We start from the raw sequence: 7,710 nt of genomic DNA, 5'->3' as shown, positions 1-7,710 counted from the left end.
AGATTTTAATTGTGTGATTTGTTATTGTTAATAATGAGTCAAGGGAATTTAGTATCAAATGTGTAAAATATTTATATATTTCGAAGTGTATGCATTTAGTTATTTGAAGTTTATGTGGTAGCTTAATATTATCAGAAAAGTAATTATTAAAGTTACAGAGATTCAAAATTTGCTAGGTAAATATTTAAATTGATATATAATTATGCTAAATTTGATTTTCAAATACAAGTTGAGGCTAAAGGAGTTATATTAAAATGTCAAGAGTTACACGATCATTATCAAGTTTATGTATTTAAAATTAAATTAGAATAAAAGTAGATGTATAAACAAATGATGATATAAAATAATAATAATAATAATAAAATATTAGATGTTAGTAAAAGAAATAAATAATATTATTAAAGTACATGAACTAGTAGTACATGAGTTTGGTTTCATGGGCCCTTCTTTTACAATTTGCAAAGCCCAATTAAAAGGAAATGTTAACATAGATTACTAAGGGGAGATGGGCAAAAAAAAATATAATAATAATAATTAAAATGGGCTACCTCTTATGCTCTTCAACATCTCATTTATGAACCAATTACTAGAAACAAGTTTGGTTAGCTTTGGTATAATATATCATTTATTTTAAGTGTTCTAAAAAGAGTAGAAACCATGATCTAATATTAAAATGGTCACACAAATTATTTATATTATAAATTAGAAAAGGGTGTAATGAAACCAAGTCTCTAGTTTGTATCCTTGAAAAAAAAAAGAAGAAATAAATTAGAAAATGGGCATGTACAGGGAGTGACCAACTTGAGGTCACTTGGTTTATGGCCAAAAATCTATTATTATATAAATGATAAGATAGCACATGGAATTGGCTACCAAATTATTTTAGGCTAATATTAGATTTAAAAAGAAAATGAATAAAGAATAGATTAATTAGTTAATAATTTCTTACAAAAATGGTTTGTTTTAATAAAAATAATTATGTGGCCATATTTGTTAATAATAATAGAATTTAATGGTAGTAAAATAATAGTTGATTTGAGGTTTAGAAAAAAATTAAGTTGTAGTTAAGCGAATTATGGGAACTTTTAGGTTTGGATCGAAATATGAAAATTTACAGTTGGGGCTTTTATCTATTGATATTACTTTAGGATCTTAGTTTTGGTAAAAGAAATAGAATATAATATATTTAAGTAAATAAAGAAAAATGGGTTTATTGGATGGTTACCAATAACTTAAGTTTGGATATATCAAATAAGTTTAAAAGTTAACAATTTGAGGCAGCTACACGTGGAGATATGGGATAAGATTAGTGTCCATATTTGGTGTTACTAACCCTCTCCGGTAGTATTAAGTCGAGGGAGAGAGATATGTTAGAGAGAGAAAAAATAAGAAGATAAAAAAAATAGGAAGGAGGAAAAGGAAGAAAGGTTGCTGAGAATACAAAGCACAAGTACTAGTCTCTTGCTCTTGTTCGCGGATAAAGGTCTGTCCAAAAATCGGTGATAAGACTAATACCCTGTAGAGAAATTTGGATAAATTAATCAACGTGAAAGCAACACGAGGTGAGTATAAATCGGAATCTTGTCCTAATATAATTATCTTTATAAGTCCATTTTAATTACTTGATCATGAGAATATTACTTGAATATATTGTTTAATTATATGTGAATGTTGTAAACTATATATATTATGTGACTGTATACTTATTGTGTTGTGCTGGCTATAAAATAGTTATAATTGTATAACCTTGTAACACCCCCAAATCCGGGGTCGGGGATCCGGGTTGTCACGAGTTCCATTTCCCTTAATAACACCCAATCTTAATAAACAATCAACTACTCTGTACTGTAACCCCACAATAACCACACACACCACAAGTTATAGTCTCAGAGATGAATATCCAAAAATAACACGAGTCATTTTATTCCAAAATTATATGCCATTACACCTTAAAAGGGTTTCTGAATAGATTTACATTTCTTTGCCATTATTACAATTGATAAAGATACATAAGTCTGGTACATCAAAAGTTGAAAGCCTAGCTTATTGGTAGTTCCTACCTCAGCTACAACGATATCAGCGCCTATAGGAAACTGCGGAACGTTTCCTATCCGCTCGCGAATTGGGAGCTTGGTCCTGTTCATCTTTTCTATCTGTTGTTGTGTGATGAAAGAAGAAAGCAAGGGTGAGCAACAAGCCCACCAAAATAATATGTATAATGATTAACTATATATGAGCATTCTCATAGTACTTATGAAAGTCTTGGTCAAGAAGAAATGAACCAAGCTGATATCTTAACGCGACCAAGTCGCAAAATTTTCAGTATATATATACCTATATACTTTTCACAATCCTTGAAATCCTCTGACATGTATAATATACACAGAGTTCCAGTTTATAACTGTATAAAAATATCGTTGTAATGTGATCTCATATATCTAACCTTGTCTCAATGTTTTTCCGAAAATCTTTGACATGCACAAGATAATCATTTACTAGATATAAGTTTAAAAGATGAAGTTACAAGATACTCCAATATACTTATATCCGAATACTACTTGAACTACCTCCGTTCAAGTTATAATCAGTTTCAAAAGTTCATCACCCAGATGAGAATACAAGATAAGACTTGAATAGATTCAATCCTTGAAATATCATTATAAATAATGAAGTTACGAGATACTTCATTAAGTCCCGATATATATATACACCTATATATATATATATACATTTCATACACTCCTTGAAAACCTCTGTTATGAAAATTATAAACAGAGTTGCAATATCCAATGAATTTTGGAAAGGAGAAAACCTTGGCATAAACCTGATATCTTGCTGATCAGGCAAAGATACCAATAAGTAACCTTTTCTACTGTAGATGGATGAATTCCTCGCCGGTCATCACCCTGGTCGCATTCGGACCTCGCGCTAGACCGTTACCCGGCCACTCACGCGTGGATGGACTGTTACCCAGCCACTTACACCTTCATAGACCGTACCCCGGCCTGTCGCTTATGCCGACTCAATCAGATGGACTTACTTCCCGAACATTGGGCAAGTAATCAAATTGATGTCTCAAAACAGCAACCACGTTGCGAATATAAAATACACCACAGAGCTGGATCCCTCAGGTTTTGAGCGAGTATTTAAATCCCCTTGAAAGGAAGATCTTACATATAAAAATGAGTTTTGGGATCCGCTCTAACTTTTAAAAATCATTTTGAAGACTCGAAAACATTTTTAAGAATGTTTGGAGTAATGCTGATTTAATGAAATAAATCAGTCCCGATATATTAGAAAATATCTGAATATTATTAAATAATATTCCCATAAGGATAATCTCTATATAAATAACTTGAAGTAGAAGTTGTAAAACTTATACTTGAAATGAGTATTAAATAACCAAAGATTTACTTATACGAAAGTACTATCTTTATTTGAATAATCAAAAATAAGTTTGATTATCGACACCTTATTATTTAATAAAATAAAGAATATATTTCAGTAAATAATCGGAGTCATAGGTCCTCAAATGAATATTCAAATAATATTCAATAAATAATATAAAGTGAGTCATAAGTCCTCGAATGAATATTCAAGTAATATTTATTAAATAATATAAAGTTATCGAATAAACCTTATTCGATTAATAGTTTTTAAAAACCATATCAATATATATATATAAATATATATATATCATATACTCGGGAACATCTACTCCCGGTTTTAGAAAAGGGTTCACCTTTGGGTCCCCTATACTCAGGGTATACGCAACTACTGCTTATCTCTAGCATAGGTATTATGCAACTAATAAGCATTTGAACCAACAGATATATAAATCAAGAATACGAAACAGGCATGCATATATACCATATCACATGCTCCAATATATCGCAAGAATTTGCTAATAACAAATATGCATTTATCACAAGATCATGCATATACACATATACATCACAACAACAATTATACGGGTAGAAAACTTGCCTGAGCGACTGTGGGTTACAAATGGCTTGGGACGAGTCTGGTAACCTATAAACAACATATAAGTTGGAATTAAACCAAAGTCACTTATAATTCTATACTTTAACCAATTTAGACTATAACGCTCGCTTTGCGCTTAACGATTCACTTAAGTCGCTCGAGTACCCTCGCCTCCACCATTTTTAATAAATTAACCATTACGAGTTTTAAGGCGATTCTTTCGCGAGTGTCTTACCAACTGCCTATTACACTTTACATAAATGGTTCATACTCCAATTAGTCCTTTAAGGTCTTTAACCTATTTTTCAAAGTAAGGCGAGGGGTAATGGTTCGTTCGCGAAATGTCGTTACTTAAAATGGTCGTTTCTCCTAAACCGTACATCGGAATCAAACGAACCACATATCAAAACGAAGCTCGTAACATGAACTATCTAATCATGGCAATGGTCAAAACCTAACAGGGAGTTCTCGGTTCCTAATGTTAAGAACAAAACAGCCTAAAGTAAATCGGACATTACGACGGCTATGTTTACGCGATTTCCCAATTTTAAAACACTCCAATTCAACCCACAATCATAACCCAATAAAAACTCCCTCCATACTTCATCATAACAGCCCCAACAACTCAATATTAACAATTTATACTTATTCTTAAACTTCAATTTAAAACTATACTTAAGTCCTTTAACTAATCAACAAGATTTCAACATCCAATTTACTACAACTCCAACCCAAACTCTAAACATGCAAGCATCAAGCTACTCTTTTACCATAACAATCAAAATCATCCTAATATACAAAGTAAAGTTAGGGTTTGGAGATGTTATACCTTCCTTGAAGTGATGTGAGTAGCTAGGAAGCCTTAAGAAGCCTTGAGATGTCTTAGGGATGCTTGGATCTTAAAGGAAAAACAAGAAAAAGCAAGTTAAAAATCTTGAAATCACTATTCATTATCTTCTTCATTGATTTATTGGAAGAGATTGAGAATGAATTGGAGGCTTAAACTTATAGGATAGCCATATCTATGCATAAGGAGTATTAGATAATTACCTTACTAATTAAGAAAGCTTGGAACTTGAATTTTGAATTTTCCTCCTTGAAATGAAGAAAAAAGCCGAGAGCTTCTTGATGAAGAAGTGAAATGATTTTTGTGTTTGTGAGTTGTTTTGCCTAGCTTGGTTACTTTTGATTTGTTTTTGGTTAATTACCTTTTTAACCTTGAACTTTGTGTGGTTTTAAATCAACCACACCTCCTTCCCCTTATGTCATGCTTATGTCACCTTGTGATGTCATCCTCCCTCACTTGCTCTCTTCTTATTGGTTGGATGACCTCATCATCCCTAACCTCCTTGATTAACTCCTAATTGTTTGCCTAATGACCGCTGATCTGTTATACGGTTCGCTTAACTTTCGTTCTCGTTTCTCGTTTGAGGGATCATACCCGGGATCTTATTACTTGGGTTTCCTTAACCTTTCTCAATACATTATATTCCTTTTATGATCCTCTCTTATAATCCTTTAATTTAAATCCTTTTTATCCTGTTACCTTATACTCAATTCTTTCTGTATCTAGTGGATTTCCGGGAAAAATCAAAGTGTTCGGAATTGGATTCTGACGATCTTTACATACACTTATATACCATATAGAGTACTAATAAAATCTCAGAATATCAATAACAGAACCCCTACATAGTTTGGCATGAAAAGTTTTCTCATTCAGCATAATTAACAAAAACACTATTCATAAGGGTTACAAAAAAAGTTCAAAATTTTGGGGTTATTACAGTCTCCCCTCCTTAAAAGGATTTCGTCCCGGAATCAGATAGAAAATGAATAGGGATACTCTCTTAGCATTGCACTTTCTAACACTCACTTAATTTTCCCTCATTGTGGTTCTACCATCAAACTCTGACTAGTTTGATAACCCTTCTCCTAAGCACTGGTTCCTTTTCACTCTATAACCCTTCCTGGTTGCTCCATATAGGTTACGTCGGGTTGCATGTCTATGCGCTCATATGCCCCTATTTATCTGGCATCCGAATTACACTTCCTTAACATTGATACGTGGAACACGTTATGAACTTGCTACAGGTTCAGGGGTAGGGCTAGCTTGTATGCTAACTTCCCAATATGTTTTAGTATATCCAAGGGTCCGACAAATTGTGGACTTAGCTTTCCTTTCTTTCCGAATCTCATCAATCCTTTCCAAGGGTTTCCAAGGGGATACCTTTAAAAACACTAGATCCCCTACTTCCTATTCTTTGTCCTTTCGTGTCAAATCAACATACTTCTTATGTCCATCTTGGGCTACTACCAGCCGTCCTCTGATTAGATCTATTATATCCTTGGTCCTTTGGACTACTGCGGGTCCGAGCATCTTGCGCTCTACAACTTCATCCTAACATAAGGGAGATCGACATTGTCTTCCCTCAAGGATCTCATAAGGCGATATCTCAATACTGACATATGATATATTGTCGTAAGAAAACTCAATCCGTGTTAAGTGATCATTCCAAATTCTTTCAAGTCTTTTGCACAGACTCTCAATATAGCTTTTAGCATTAGAGCTTTTGCTTCTCAATACCCATTCTTTTCCAGTTCGTAATCGCTACTACCTTCCGTTCCTAATATTATACTGGTTATACTTTTGCTCGTTAGCGTTCTATAACCTTTTAATAACCACGTCAACCTTAGTAGCACGAATGTGTTTCCATTCCGCCATAACTTTACTACTCCTTTTTCAGCCGTTTCTCTTTTCCAAAGTTTGATCAATCATATAGAAGTAAAGGAATTTGTTGAGACATCACTATGATCATGAACACTTGTTATATCACATAGTTAGTACAGAAGGTGGCCAGCCTTTAGTACTTGACAAGCAATTAAACAACATGTGGTATCCTACTAGGCTTCTATCACACAGATAGATAGTCATTCGGCAATACCTCCCCTTCTGGAATGGTTGTTCTTCTTAGCTTACATGAAATGAAAAGAAGAGAAAAGAACGAACTGAAGAGAATTGTATATTCGTAAAAAAAAAAAATTTATTGCCATAAAATATCTGGCTTGAAATCTACCTCTGAACTATAGAGGTTTGTCATAGGAGAACAAAACATATACGTATATATATCGACATCAAGTGTTATAGCATCGCAGTTCACATGCCTAAATATTTACTATTCCGTCCATCGTCCTATGGACCCATGCTCTCGCTCGAGCTCATAAACAATCACCTTTGAAACTCCCTCGACAACGAAAATCGAATATGGGATTTCATTCTGGACATCATCGTTACTAGAATCCATTGCTACACCGCAACCTTCTTCGTATAATAATACTACTCTTTATTGATAAGAAGGAATAAATATATCATAGGTAGATAATTGACTTAATTAGTCTATCAATGATGACTTATATATCACCACGACCCGATTAGTGGTACTTAATCTCAACATCCATTCCAATACAACTCTCACGGTTGTAATCAGCTCATTACTCGCAGAATCATTGCTACATTACTATGGTCCACCACTGACCTACTGTCGTCATTCGTTTTCCATGAAGTCTTAATAGCTAACCATACGGAGTCCATACATATCGTATCAAATTCTTCTAAGGAGTTAACATAATCACCATTCATAATTCATGAAGAACACTCCAAATTCTGACGTACTTTCATGACATGAAGCAGATAAAATTGCAGAAGAGTTTCAATCAAAGCAACGATAG

Source organism: Apium graveolens, chromosome 5 (genome assembly GCF_009905375.1).
Source record: "Apium graveolens cultivar Ventura chromosome 5, ASM990537v1, whole genome shotgun sequence".
NCBI lineage: Eukaryota > Viridiplantae > Streptophyta > Magnoliopsida > Apiales > Apiaceae > Apium > Apium graveolens.
The sequence above is the reverse complement of the archived record's forward strand: the minus strand, read 5'-3'. Positions refer to the sequence as shown.